The sequence below is a fragment of the Anser anser genome, assembly GCF_964211835.1.
Source record: "Anser anser genome assembly, chromosome: 1".
Lineage (NCBI taxonomy): Eukaryota > Metazoa > Chordata > Aves > Anseriformes > Anatidae > Anser > Anser anser.
Window position 1 is genome coordinate 112,114,910 of NC_139720.1, and position 15,137 is coordinate 112,130,046.

At 50.2% G+C, this 15,137-nt stretch overlaps 1 protein-coding gene across 6 annotated transcripts in view; it reads right to left on the reverse strand.

The window, feature by feature from the left end:
- TIAM1 (TIAM Rac1 associated GEF 1) overlaps positions 1-15,137 on the reverse strand; it is a 176,173-nt gene that overhangs the window by 118,257 nt on the left and 42,779 nt on the right. For 4 of the 6 annotated variants that reach the window (XM_083822182.1, XM_083822207.1, XM_083822208.1 and 1 more), the window contains exon 2: positions 11,171-11,230. The gene's annotated coding sequence lies outside the window, so the exon portion shown is untranslated. Of the gene's footprint in view, positions 1-11,170; positions 11,237-11,445; positions 11,543-15,137 lie in introns of those variants that run through there. The other 2 variants (XM_083822183.1, XM_083822206.1) reach the window with 2 other exon arrangements.

The following is a 15,137-nucleotide window of genomic DNA, read 5'->3' on the forward strand; positions in this document are numbered from 1 at the left end:
TTCAAGTCCTTAAAGGCAATGCTGGAGTTTCTAATGGGAGAAACCACAGAGGACAGCGTTCTGGTCCTGGCTGCCATGATTATCACCTGCTTTTGGCAATCGTCTGGTCAAGCATGTTTCAGGACACAACCCAGGGCCCAGCAGGCAATTATCATCTGGCCAAGAATGACAACAGGCCCAACATGAACACCAGGACACTGATGGTCAGCTCCAGTTTCGGTGGTACTCCAAACGTCCCATAGCCACAGACCAATCTGGTGACACAAGCGAGGCACTCGGACTCGCCTTACTGTGATATTATATTCCTTTTTCACAAAACACTGTAAACTACAGCCCTATAAACACAACCCTGGCTTCAGAGTTCAAGCTGGCTCTTGCATATCCCCGTGGATAACACATGATTTTGGCCAAACTATGCACTGAGACTTTCACCCTGGTAAAGCCCCTGTCCTGGAAGTAACACCCACATTTGTACCTGTGCGGCCTCACGCGTCCAGAAGGAGCTGTGACCAAGACTACTGCTAAAGCAAAAGGTTGCCATTGCACAGGTGAGGTCACAGTTTGGCTTGAGCCATCTTTTATTCAATAATAAAGTTAGAAGGAAAGTCAACAGAGACCTCATTATTTTTTTTAAGCCTCAGCTTTGGAACTGGATGTCTGTGATGCAGAAGCTCACAAGAAGGCACTGATGGAAAACCATGATACTACCACCAGAATCACTTCTGCCCCTTCAAAGTGATATTTAATGCTGCCAATTAAAGAATTTTAACACCATGAAACATTATACTAGATTGAATGCATCCATACTCCCCTTTATCGGAACAAGTTTCTCAGCCTCATGTTTCTACTTGGGATTAGGAAGGGAGTCGTGAAAGGCAGGTATTGTTCAGCCACAAACAGTTCCCCTTCAGCCTCTACGAAAGTAAGCTAATGAACTACAGTTTTTTGTTTGTTTTTTTTTCCTTTTCTTTTGGAGAGGTCAGCATATATACCCACTCACGGGAAAGCTGATCCCAGTTGTTACACGGCAAGGGTAGCTGAAAGGTTTCTAATGAGCTACAGGGAGTGGGTGCTGGCAATTAGCCAGCACACTTGCCTGCAAAACCGCAACCAACAGCAACAGGCGCGCACTACCACTGCTGGAGCAGCTAAAAGTGAAAATTTAAGATTTGTATTTCATTGTGCCACTCGCTGCTTACAGTCCTCACTGACTCTTAAAGACTGTGCTCGGAGAAATCACTTGTCAACACTCAGCACATGTCACTTCACATGCAAAGGTATGCTGCATGATATCTTTGTCTCTAAAATGGAAAGATACAGATTTGATGGATGGGTAAGGAATTGGCTGGATGGTCACACTCAAAGAGCTGTGGTCAATGCTCAATGTCCAAGTGTAGATCAGTGATGAGTGGTGTTCCTTGGGGGTTGGTATTGGGACTGGTGGTGTTTAACTTCTTTGTTAAAGGAAGGACCTTGCAGTTGACACACTGAAGGGAAGGGATGCCAGCCAGAGGGACCTGGGCAGGCTTGAGAGGTGGGCCCATGCAAACCTCATAAACCTCAAAATCTCAAAAAAGAGGCCAAGTGCAAGGTCCTGCACCTGGGTCGGGGCACTCCCAAGAAAAAATACAGGCTGAGCAGAGAATGGATTGAGAGCAGCCCTGAGGAAAAGGCCCTGGGGGTGTTGGTTGATGAGAAGCTCAACATGAGCCAGCAATGTGTGCTTAAGGCACAGAAAGCCAGCTGTATCCTGGGCTGCATCAAAAGCAGGGTGGCCAGCAGGGCAAGGGAGGTGATTCTCCCCCTCTGCTCTGCTCTCGTGAGACCCCACCTGGAGCACTGCCTTCAGCTCTGGGGCTCCCAGCACAAGAAGGACACAGAAGTATTACAGTGAGTCCAGAGGAGGGCCCCAAGGATGGATCAAGGGGCTGGAGCACCTCTCCTGTGAAGACAGGCTGAGGGAGTTGGGGTGGTTCAGCCTGGAGAAGAGAAGGCTCCAGGGAGACCTTACAGCGGCCTGCCAGTACCTGAAGGGGCCTGCAGGAAGGCTGGGGAGGGACTCTTTGTTAGGGAGTGCAGTGATAGGACAAGGGGTAATGGCTTTAAAAGAGGGTAGACTTAGGTTAGCTTTAAGGAAGAAGTTATTTACTCAGAGGGTGTTGAGGCACTGGCACAGGTTGCCCAGAGAAGCTGTGGATGCCCCATCCCTGGAGGTGCTCAAGGCCAGGCTGGATGGGGCTTTGGGCAACCTGGTCTGGTGGGAGGTGTCCCTGCCCATGGCAGGGGGTTCAAATTAGATGATCTTTAAGGTCTCTTACAATCCAATCCATTCTGCAATGAAATGTAGCTCCAATCTTTACCAGCATCATCCAGCCGCATGCAGACAATACACATACCTCTATACACACAGGATTAATATCTATAAAAGAGGCCCGCTCCTGGTCATTCAGCCTCGAAAACATCCACGGTTGTGAAGTTGTTCTGGACATACACATGAGGGTGTGCGCACACACGTACCCTGAGGCTGCTATGAGCTCCTGCAACCGCCCGCACCAGTGGGGCTCACAGGGTGCACGAGCTGTGCAGCAGTGCTTGCTCAGGGCTGGGCACTGCCACGTGGCACACCAACCCACAAGAGCTTACCGAAAAGGGGACCGCTTCCTTTTTTGACGAGAGGGATCAAGGAGGAACATTTTATTCACGAAGTGTAATCCAAACACCTCCTCTCATTTCTCTGAAAGAAACTACGCAGTAGCTGCTGTCATTTTCTTGCTACGTTCTGACACGCTTCTACCACATCGCTGCCAATGGTTTTAATTTGCTGGAAAAAATCAGTTCACAGTGAGTGACAAGCTGTACACTGGTAGTGATGCTGTCAGGTGATGGATATCGTAGGTTTACATTAGTTGTCAAAATTCTTCAACACTAAAAATAGGAATCACGAGCTTTTGGATTCACAACACTGAAGTACTAAACATACGGGATACTCATACCTTCAAAAGAGCCCTAATCCACTCGGAGACAGGGAAACCCAGCAACACATGACATACAGCAAAGGTCTCTGATCTTTACTGATTTTCAGAAGAAAAAAAATCAGCACACTGCCATATGAGATTTCGTAACAGCCCAGACCAAAGTAAAGACAAGATGCTACTACAACGTGAAATAAAACAGCGCAGTATGGGATGCAAACACACATAAGGGAAGACAGAAAGACAAGCTTAGAGGGAAAGAGAGAAAAAAATTGCACATTGGCATCCCACACCGTGGTCCAGACCCCACTGAAAGCAATAGCAGAGATCTCCCCACTGCAGCAGTTTTCAGCCCGAGGTCTCTGGACCCCTTCCTGGGGTCCACAGGAGGGGCAGCTCCACATTCCCAGGACAGATGAGCCGACCCAGCCGCCAGCCTGCATGCTGCCAACTCGAGGGGAAAGCTCCTCCCTCCCCTTCTCCCACCCTTCTCCTGCCTCATGCCCAGCCGCGTGCTGCCCCAGCTTCATCCCACCCTGCGCTCCCCTCGCAGAGCACAGCCCCAACGCCAGCTTCCCAGCAAATTAGCCCCTGCCGCTCCCTCTGCACCCCAAAACCCTGCCTGGCTTTCATCTAGGCTCCCGGGAGGCGAACACAAGAAAAGGGACAGAGCCACGAGGGCAGGGAAGGACAGGAAAGCCCAGGAGATGCAAGCAGGCTGCCGAAGGCTGACGCTTCTATAAAGACATCACCTGTCCCCAGAGAGCAACCTGCGGATGGGAACAGATCTTGCAGCAAGTCACCCAACGGGAAGGTTCGGAGTCATTCAGGCAGACGTCCGCTTCCTTTTGCCTGTTGCAAATTCCCTAGCGCCCAGGTGCTTCAGCACACTGGCTTTGCCGCACGGCATGAGCCATACGCCTGCATCTGAACTGCGCAGAGAGAAAACCAAGCACCACAAGGCATCACTGGCTGCACGCCTCCGTGCCCTGGTGCGATGGAAGGTGCGGGGCCGACCCCCACCTGTCCTGCAGGCACCGGGGCATTGCACCGAAAAGGCCTAACCCCAACAATGACATTGTTACAGGTACGATGGCATACAAAGGGAACAAAATAAAAAAGGGAGAAACCATTTACCAACCAAATCCTGTTTATTCGTCCCAGCTTCCTTGTTCCATCTGAGTCACCAGGATGACTAGCACAGGCAGAGTTGTCCCTGCATTAGGCCAATATTTATAGCAGAAAGAAAATGAAGCATCGTAAGGAATTACTAATTAGATGTTATCATAACACCGTGTAGAACTGAAGTAGCACTCCAATGTGCTTTATAAATAATTAGCAAATTAACTTTCACAATACCCCTGTGAGGCAAGCATTATCCCCGTCTTCCACGCGGCCATGCGGAGAGCAAGTGGTTTGCTCACGGCCACAGTCCGTGAGCGGAGGCAGGGCTGTAACCGATGCCGCCGCCTTTCGGGGAGAGCTCACCCTACTGCTCCCCAGAGCTGCTGCATCCTTCCCCCGTCCTTCCTTCCCCACCAGCAGGGACAAACTCCCTCCAACGCCGCCTCACCCCACACAGGAGCCCCCGAGGGCCGTCATGTGTTGGGACAGGGGGGCAGGGACGGAGGGGTGGGGTGGAAGTCATGGCACCCGCAACGGGCCCGAAGGAAACGGCTCCGCGAGGCTTCCCCTTTCCTAGATCCCCTTTCCAGACGCAGCCAGGAGGCCGACTGAGCCCGGTGGCTGCGCGCTTCCGCTAACTTCGCTGGCACAAGACCCAGAGGTGACCGAGGGCACTCTGCTCCTCCGACCTCCCCACAGGACTCTGAAATGGAGGATGCCCTTCCACAGATGCCCACGCAGCCCAAGGCAGGCTCTGGCAAGGAGGCCGGCTCTGAGAGCTCCCGGCCCTGCCCCACGGCCCCGGCTTTGCCCGCGCTGCAGATGCAGGCCAAAGGCACGGCTTCTCATCGCCTGCCCCTCCCCGCGAAGCACTCCCGAGACCCTCCGTACAGAAAACGGCACAAATGGCACAGAAATGGAAGCAGCTGCCTTCGCTTTCTGCCGGATGCACGTTAAGAAAGTAGGCAGAACTGCAGCTATTTCAGACAAGCCGCATAAAAATAAAAGATGCTGCTTGACTGTGCGTGCTCTCATTTTTAGAAAACAAGCTCCGATTTAATTCTTCTTTTTTTTTTTTTTTCTTCAAATCCTTACAGCAGATGGTAAACAACCCCCCCCAATGTCCTTGCAATGTAAAGAAGCCCCAGCCTGGTCTGAACCTTGCCGTACCGGAGCACCACGCAGGAATTACAGAGTTTGGCTAATCCCCCTCTCTCGGGGAGCCCGGTGCTAGCAGCCCTCACATCCAGCCTGATCCAAAGCCCTCCAATGCGAGCAGAGATCTTGTCTTCAGCCTCTGCCTAGAGGGTTAGCACCGCTGGCTTGCAGAGGATGACTCAAGGCTATAAATACCACAGCTGGCCAGCACAACTGGACCTGCCACCCCCAAGACACCTCCGATGTTTGAAGAGATCTGCCTGCTTTATGTCTGAGTGCCTTCACTTTCTTTGCTTTGCCAGCTAACTTGTTCTAGCTACTTGAGGGGTCTTTTTCCCCTTGTACAGGCCCGTATCAAGCCATTTAACTGAAAGACAAACACAGTTTTATCAGAAAGTATTTGCTATATTTATACTTTTCCTTTTTATGCTCACCTTGTTCATTGCAATGACACAGTATCTCATATATTAACACCTATTTGTTTGCCATTGCTGAACTCCTCAAAATAAGTAAACCTTTACCTTCAAGGCACACCTTGTCTCTCTCCACGGCTGCTGCCGAGTGCTGCACCCATAATAATGGTGCCCGTGCTACGTTCGGGTACACGGTGTTACAGTGGTCATAAACTGAACCACCGCCAGCTTTCTCTGAATATATGCAGATCCTCGCCATGAAGATGCTTGAGGCGAAAAGCAAAGCTGGATCACGTTGCCCACAGAGGTTGTCCAGGCTCCAAGCTCAGAGGTTTCCAAGATCCACCTGCAGAAAGCCCCGAGCAGCCCGGTCTGATCCCACAGCTGGCCCTGCTTTGGGCAGGGGGCTGGACCGGAGACCCCCCACATCCCTTCCCACCTGAGTGACTCTGTGACTCACCAACCACAACGCTGCCAAACAATTATAAATCGAATGCTCAGGACTACATCTGGCAGAGGGGGCAAAACTCCATGTCAGGAGGAGATCAGCCTTTCATCAGTGTTGGGTCCACCCTGCTATGCTGCCTTGAAGCTTCCTCACAGCTTGTGGAAGGATTTGATCCAGTCAAACCATGCCGATGACAGCGACAGACACACAACAGAACAAGTCTGGAGGACTTCTGTACAAAGCATGGAGGCCAAGAGCAGCGCACAGCAGAGGCATGCTGAGATAGGGTAGCATTTGGAAACGCCACTGCTGCATTTTGCTTTGAAATGCTTCAGAATTACAGGAAATTGTTCAGACTCCCCCTGTTAAGAAAACAAGAAACTGAGAAGCATGACCAGGAAACGCTGTTTAAGTGTTGGCTCTTTTTTTGTGGTTAGCAGACAAGGAAAAGAGATGCAGAAAAAAAAGGAGGAAAGCATGAAGCAACTGGAATTGTCTTCTCTGAACCGTGGTCTGAAGTTTTTCACTTTCTCTTGATACGAACAGAACAATTAGATACAACAGATACAACAGAAAATTAAGTGCCTCCAAATCTTGTTCTGAAAAGTGTTTGGAAGAAGGCCACAGCTTGTTACAGACAAAGCAGGCAAAGTATACGAACTGCGGTTCTCAAACAATGTCCTTGCCCCTGCAAGCCCACTGAGCAATCCCAAATCAGTGGCAACTCTCAGAGACGATCCATAAGTACATACATGTGATGTTAGACACTCACCTTTGGAAGACCCGCACCTAAGAGCTGACCTGAGCCTGCAGCCACCAACCCCACTGCCACTTGCCCTCTACTTGCACAAATGTATGTTTTTAATGCTCAGGGATGCATAATATCCTCTAAGACTATGAGTTCAGCTACAGGTTAACTACTTAAGCAAGCTCAAGGGCAGAGACCTGCTCTCTTACACTGTCTCAAACCTTGTCCTCTGACAATCATGATCATTTCAGAACTGCTGATTAATTTTCCACATCTGAACTTTTTTTTTCCCTTTTACAGTCCTGCCTGTTCTTTTTATTTGCTACGAGTTTTTTCAGTATTTGCCTGTTACTTGAACATTAAAGCCTGGTTTGTGACTAAATACAGCTTTTGGAAGCCCGACTGCAGTGCTGCCTGCTCTAAGTGCACCAAGTGTAAGAAGCTCTAGGAGATACCAATGATTCAGGACAGATGCTCCTCTGCAAAAGTCTGTGTGACCAAAGGTATTTCCCCCCTGTTCTATTCCTATTCCCCCTCCCATAAAAACGTGATTAATATCCACATAATTCCATGTGGAATAGCTGCATGGTATAAATAGCAGCGGGTATGCATTACACTGGCAATAGATGAAGCAATGGCAGGGAGGACACAGAAATCCATTGCAGAGCTGTAAGGTAGCTTGATTTAATCAGCTGCATTACTTGCACAAAAACAATGATCAGATATCGTAAGCTTAAGTGTATCAGGAATGCTGCACTTGAAGAAATTACTTTTATAGCCCGGGCCAACTTCTCCCACTACGGCCGCACTCAGCAGATAAGGGAACCCTTCAGACTTCAGTGTTCACGTTCCACATTTTGCGGCTCAGCAAAATTCGGCTGAGCTTATCTGGAGGTGAACCGAGGTCAGGCCAAGAGAATTGGGTGACACGGGTGGGCCTCACAGCACATCCATCGGCTGCAGCCAAGGGGAGCCTCCTGCGTCAACCACGGATGAATGAAAGCTCTGGAAAGACCCCTGCAAAAGCAGAATAAAAGCCATGGAAGGCCAAAGGCCTCCTGCAGCCTTCCCATGAGGCGATCTCACAGCGCCAGTGACCCAGAGCCACTCCAGGAAGAGTTCTCTTCTTCACTGCTGCCCCACTCTCCACACAGGTCCTTAGGGCAGGTATCTCCTGGGGCACCATCCTTCGGGACACAACTGAAGAAGCTCTCACGTCCACAGCAAAAAAGCACAACCCCATAGCTGGTAGGCAAGTGTTAATCAGGGATGTCACTCGATCGCTGGACTTTGGAGTGAAGAATCCTAATGCCATGGTTTCCCGAGGCCACGAGAGAGCTCAACAGGTTCCAAGATACCTCCTTGCCACACCAAAAATAACACTGACAGACAATGCAGAGCACCAAAACTAGTAAATCCACCAGGCTTCTACATCTTTTCAGGGAATTTTGACGGGTTAACTCCTCCCCAACACATTTTAAGCTAAAGGGTCTCAATCTGTCTCTTTGTAGCCAGCAAACACCATAATGGAAGCTCTGGTTAACCTCAGGTGCAAGGCTGTGCTCAAGCCTAACGCAGATCTCTGCAGCACGCTCAGAGGGGCAGAGACCAACGAGCAGGGAACTTTGCAAAATATTTCTTAAACTTCAGTCAGCCTTCAGCAGAGTACAGAGGAGGTGGAAGGTGGCTGCCTTCCCAGCACTGGCATAAATTGTCCCAATGCACTGGCAAGAAGAGATGATTCCAGATCATGGTGGGAAGCACCAGGCTGCAAAAGAACTTCTTCCTTCTATGTCAAAGCCTCCAAAGCCCCAGTATTTGCAGAAAGCTGATCACCACGCTTACAGATTTTGGTACCTAGGAGCGAATGGTGACTTACTGTTACTTGAACAGGCACAGAAAGCTGCTGAGATTGCTGCTGACCGGTTCTCTGGTGCAGACGGGCAGTCAGAGGCCCTGGGAGATGGTAAAGAAACAGGCCCAAGGAAATGTAGGTGGCCATATCCATGCCAGCACCTTTCAACTCATCACATCCAACAAACTTTTTAAATTAACTTAATTAACTTTAAATTAAACTTAATTAAAATAAGCATGTGCACTAGCCATATTTGTACCACAGAGCTTCCCTTAAGTAAAGGGCAGCAAGATCTCTGCTGCACCTTTATTAAACGCAGTGTCACCAGGCTGGGCTTCAGTCAAAATCGGTGTATTCTGGTGCTACTACAGCTGAGGCTGTAATTTCATGTCATCTGAACCGACCCTTCCCCACCCAGAAGGAAGGGATGTGCATGCCCTTCCTTCTCCTTTCCCATGCACCCTACGTCAGCCCTGCAGCGCTCTCCCTCGCCAACCTGGGTGCCAGCTCCAGGCCTCTGACAAGGTAAGACAGCTCTGCCTGAGAACTCAGCAAAAAATCCACGTTCTTCGGTTTTAATTTCACCAGGTTCGTCTTCAACCTTTTTGCAGCCAGACTGACTCACGGGGCAGCCGAACGAGCCCCAGGAGAGCAGATGGAGGGTCAGCAGAGGAGGGAGACCTCCCCCTACAGCCCGTAGCAAATTCCTGATTGTCCTTGAGGCGTCGCGTGAAGCCAAAGTCTCCCGAAGCGATGCTGGCCCTCGTGGCCCTGGTTAAAAGGGCAGCTCTGTCTCGGAGCTGTGCCTCCACCACGCTGCAGCAAAGCACACCAGGGAAACAGAGCAAACCTAGAGCTAACCGGGTGAGCTCCATACGGTTTATACACTGGATCAGCACCTTGGGTTGATTCACAACCCGCCTGGCGATGCGGCTGTGTGGCAGGGCAGGAACGCCCCGAGCTGGAAGTGCCATAGACTTGTTACAAAACCTAAGCCATACACAAGCATGAAAACGTCACACATATTATCCCCTACCCCATGCCAAAAAAAAAGGAATTAAGTTTTGGGTTTGCTATGAATGGTGCAGCACCTTTCAGAGCAGCAGCCCGTTTGACGTTAGTCAATATTTGGTATGATGGAATGGGAGAGAAAGGAAAAGAGAAAGAAAAGAAACCCATTCACATTTTTCTCTTTGTTTTTTTAGATGCACTGTCAGTCTACACCCCAGTAAATGTCTGTGCATCTCTTTATAACATAAATGTCAGCCTTGCGGTGAATTGGAACCTCGGGATTTCTGCACTGGCAGAATTAACATATTCCACATAAAAAACATTTCATTATCCACCATAAACCGTACGCACTTTTCACTCCAAGGAAACTGGAAATACCACACAATTTCACTATTGTTTTCTGTTAACAGACTGACAGTCCTGCTATGTATCCACACACTGGGACATTCGGTTTGATGATACATCAGTCTCCTAGTTTCATTCTTCTTTCTCTACAATGCTGACATTTTTTATATCTTTTTTTTCCCCCGTTTGTTGTGGTTTTGTCTTTATAAATGTGCCACGCTACAAAACGACTTACTTGAAAAGACTTACCCTGGAACAAGCAAAACAGGGCACGTTTGTCAAGCTGAAAATACACCAGAAGGAACCCCTTGTGCTCTCTGCAATAAGGGTAGAAGGCGATTCAGAGGTAAGAAAACCTCAGACACAACAGACAAGGCTCCAACCCATTTAGGCACACGCTAGGGTCCATGGTCAGTAATGATGCACTTGAGAACTGAATCTGTTCCCTTCTGTGGCTTAAACTCACTGTATTTTTCCTTCCCGCTAGTAGGCTGAGCTGGCTGTAAACTCAAAGATTTGCATAAGCCACAGATTTTGTCTGTCTCTTTGAAAGGTCAAAAATTAGAAGCAGTACAAACAAACACACATGACAAATAGGCCAGCTGGCAGCAATTTGGAGTGACCACATGGAGGAAGTGTGGAAGCGAATACGGGCAGGATAGGAACCTTTAACAGCCTGGGTCTTACATATATATTGCAACTTACAGGCTGCCTCAGGGGAGTTTTATTATTATTTTTTAATCAGCTTTGTATCTTTGCAAAGATTAGTGACCAGCTACCCAGATTTAGTGCTGTCATGTTCCCATAAACATTTCCAAATATACATTCTTTGATAAAAGATGCAGCTGCTGGCACGATTTTTCACATAAACATTTCACTATGCATTACATTACATATTACAAAGAAGTCTTCACGTTTTAATTCCTAAGAGACCACTCGCTCTCTTCTGCAGGCTACGAGGCATCGCCCTGGGACTGAGAAAGGAAAGGGAACACAAGCACAGTGTGGGGGGGGAGTGGCAGCTGCAAATGGATGCACGACTAAGACTATTAAAAAAAAATAACAACAACAAAAACCACTAGGGTTGTTACTCACATGGAGGCGTCACAGAAGTAAGGAGGAAGGTTGGGAACCATTTGTCGTCCCGTGTAGCTCCTGGAATGGAAAAGATAGATTAAGAGGTCAGCTTCAAAGAGCCAGCCAGCCAGCCAGCTGCACAGCTGGCGTTGATCCGCCTGACCCTCATTACCTGCAACAGACCTCTGCCAAAGTTTGGCAGCCAAAGAGCTAGCCAGATTTTTATGACTAACATCATCGCGACCTATTAATGCGGGGGGAGGGAAATAATTCAAGTCTAAATTGCTTCTCACTGTTTGCTGCTGTTTGTGTTTTGCCGGAGCCACGAAACCCAATTAAGTCGGTTCCACTTTTGTTCCCAGTCAGTTCACTCCGGGCGCTCACGGCTGCGGTTGCAAATCCTGCAGGGAACGTTTACTTATTTAAAAGCAGCTCTTTCCACCGGACTCCGGTTTAATTAATTGCACCATTTCTATCGATCTCGAGTTTTATAAAAAGCTTGGCTCTAGATGGCACGTTGTCAGCAAAATTAAACCAGGGGGCCAAACGTGGTTTAGACGGGCTCTCAAAAAGCAATAAGCGGGAAGCACTGACATAGGTTCCAAGCAGCAAACGAAAACGCACCTTAAAAATAAGGCTTTAAAACACTTGTCCAGCCAAAGCAGTAAGGGGTCGTCCATCCCCAGCAGTTGTCATCACTGTGTGCTGTTCGCGAGTGGAGGTGTGAGCTGACTGACGGCGTCCCAAGCTATCACCCGGCTGAGGCCGGCTGTGATCACTCCTTTCGAACCCAATCCCCTAGGTGCTGTAACACCACCAGGCATCCCTCAAATAAATACACCTCCCTCCCCACCTGCAGAGCGATTTCCATCCGAGTGAGCCAACTTGTACCAGGGTTTGATGCTCTCTCCAATGCATCCCCCTCCACCAAGGAAATGTGTGCCCGCTGCTATAGGAACACGGTTAATCTCTGCAAGCAGATGTCAGCCTCCAGAGCTGAGAAAATGACTTTGTTCTTCAGGAGCAGGGAATTTAAAATGCACCAAGTCGCAATGCCCTGATGAATTTGGTAACTTAAACCCAGAAAGGAAGCACCTGCTTGCTGAATAGCCGCCTAATTAAAGCCCCGCTGCTGCTTCACGTGTTCCTAACTCAACGTGAGCGGCCCCTCGCTGGTTAACAACAGACCGGCCGCGGCCAAACAGCTACGCGGCCAAAAGGAGCGGAGGGAGCTGCTGAGAGCAAACCCCTCGTGCCACTGCTCTCAAAGGGGAACCTGCTCAGGCCAGAGCTGATCCCTATGGGCTCAGACCTGCTGAGGAGGCAGCCAAAGCCACCCCAAGAAGACACGCGGCCCCCACCGGCCTCCTGGCGGTAGGCCAGCTTGCCCCCCCGGAGGCAGATTTGGGGCCCAGGCCCAGGTTTGGGCTGCGTGGCCCCGCCGCTGGAAGAAACGAGCTTCCCCTCGCCACGCCGCCGTTAAGGGAAGGCGCCGGTAAGCTGCGGCTGGAGCGCGGCGTCCTCTCCTTCGTTCACACCAGCGCCGGCACGGAGTGAAAAATGGAAAAAAAAACGCACACGAAAAGACGATTTTCAACCAACAAAGTAAACAAAAATAAAAGCTGAGAACACCAGGGAGCGATCAGCCTGCGGGCAGGCTTAGCAACCACAACCACAAAAAGCAAGAAGACGCAGCAATCCCCTGGACCGAGCTGAAAATAAAGTGGGCGGGCGGTCACGGGGCCGCCCGCAGCCAAAGGCACAGAGGCCGGAGCAGAGGCTGGGAATCACCTGGTGGCCGGTGCCAGCTCCTTCACCACCCTTCTGCAACCACGCCGGTCGACATTTTGGTGGGGGGGAGGAGGAGGAGAGGTGAGGGCAGAGGAATCCGTGGGGTGGGCCCGGGGCAGGGCTCTGCGCTCTGCTGGGGAGCTCCCGTACAGCCACCCCGACGCCTGCTCTCTCAGCAGAGCCAGGTTTTCAAAAAAGAAATACTTCCAGCATAAACACTTCCCCTCTTCCTCCAGAGCCGCCACAACTCCTCTGCTCGCTCCTCGGCCCGGTCTCGCTGCCCAGACACCTGCCCCGCCGCCTCGTCCCTCAGTGCTTCCTTCCTGAGGGGCTGAGGAGCACAAGCAGCAGACAGGTGGGCCACGAACCAGACCAAGCAGACCCCGGGCTTCTCAAAAAATGAAACATGACGTGTTTTGGCGTGCAAATTAACCACAGTTCTGCCAGAAGATCTATAAGCAGTTTTCTTACCTGTGTATTTCGTGTCCAAATAACCTGTGGTACCTCACTACATTAAGGTCAGGGCATTCCTGTCTTCTCCAGCTGGGATTCCCCTCCGTGAGGGCTCCAGCCCTTCTCAGGGACCCATTTTGTCTCATCTACAAAAGCCTTTTCTTTTCTTTTGCTATTCTAGAAGTCTGCAGTGAAACCCACGGATCTCCAACAACCCCTGTAAATCCCCAGCCCTTGTTCTGATTTAAGAATGGCCGTGACAGTGCAGTATCACCACACCATACTTGTCCTTGCAGACATGTAACTCCAATTCAACAATCCTATTACATATGCTCCTAGCATTTGTACAGAGGAGATTTAGCCCTGAGCTCCCCATTGCTTTATCTCTTTGCGTGTTTGCCAGTGCAGAAATTATCTCGGGCTATAGACAGGTCACGTCCAAATGCTTCTCCTATCTTGCTGCAAATCTGGAAAGAAAAGCAACCGTCACGTAGCCTGCACTACACTGTCGAGCTCCCTAGCTCAGTTTTTAATAGCCACCCCTACGGCATGCCGTGGAAAGAGCTGGTTATGCTATTTCCCTAGCATCCCTTCCCTAAGCGATGCTATCAAAAAGACAACTTGGGCAACCAAGGGGCCCCTTGACCCCCATTCCAAGGTGGCAGGGCAGGAGGAACCCTGTCACACCTCTAAGGACTGGGGGCACTCCACAAGCGGTGGCAGCAGGAGCCCAATGAGCCAAAGGGCAAAGGGCTGGCCTAGAGCACAGCAGCCAGAACGGGAGCTTCCAAGCACAGAGACAGCAAAGGGACAAAAACGGGACTACCAAGCTGGTGAGGGGCCTGGAGCACAAGTCCTGTGAGTTCCTGAGGGAACTGGGGGTGTTTGGTCTGGAGGAGGCTCAGGGGAGACCTTACTGCTCTCTACAGCTACCTGAAGGGAAGGTGTAGGGAGCTGGGGGTCGGCCTCTTCTCACAGGTAACTAGCGATAGGACTAGAGGGAATGGCCGCAAGTTGAGCCAGGGGAGGTTCAGGTTGGAAATGAGGAGACATTTCTTCTCAGAAGGAGCAGTCAGGCACTGGAACGGGTTGCCCAGGGAGGTGGTGGCGTCACCGTCCCTGGGGGTGTTCAAGGAAAGGCTGGACGTGGTGCTTAGGGACATGGTTTAGTGGGTGACATAGGTGGTAGGGTGATGGTTGGACGAGAAGATCTTGGAGGTCTTTTCCAACCTTAGTGATTCTGTGAAAATGAGGATGGAGGAAGAAATGTGCTGAGAAATGTACTGAGATGGAAAAAAGCACTCCTATATTTCAATGGCTTGCCCCAAAACTTGAAGGTGGGGTGCTAGGGTACAAGCACAGCAGCCCAGCACGCTGCTGGCAGGGGGAATCATCCTGCCCTGCCTCTCCTGCCTCTTACTCTGATCCCCCCACCCCGCACGGACCTTCTTAACTTAGGGACATCACCAGCTGACCGCGGCTTTGTTGTGCCTGACACTGTTTACGCGAACTCATTGCATTTGTCAGCAAGCTAAGCCACCGCATAGCTCTCTCCACACCTCAACAAAACATCCACCTGTTCATAAGAAATTGAGAGATAAAACATTTCTGTTTCATTCATTCCAAGCGCACTGTTCCTACAGGCTTATCCTCCACCATACGAGCTCACATTTCTTGGATCATCTCCTACGTCTAATACCAAAACCCTGCTTTAATGCTGCCTTGCCATTCACCTGCTAGG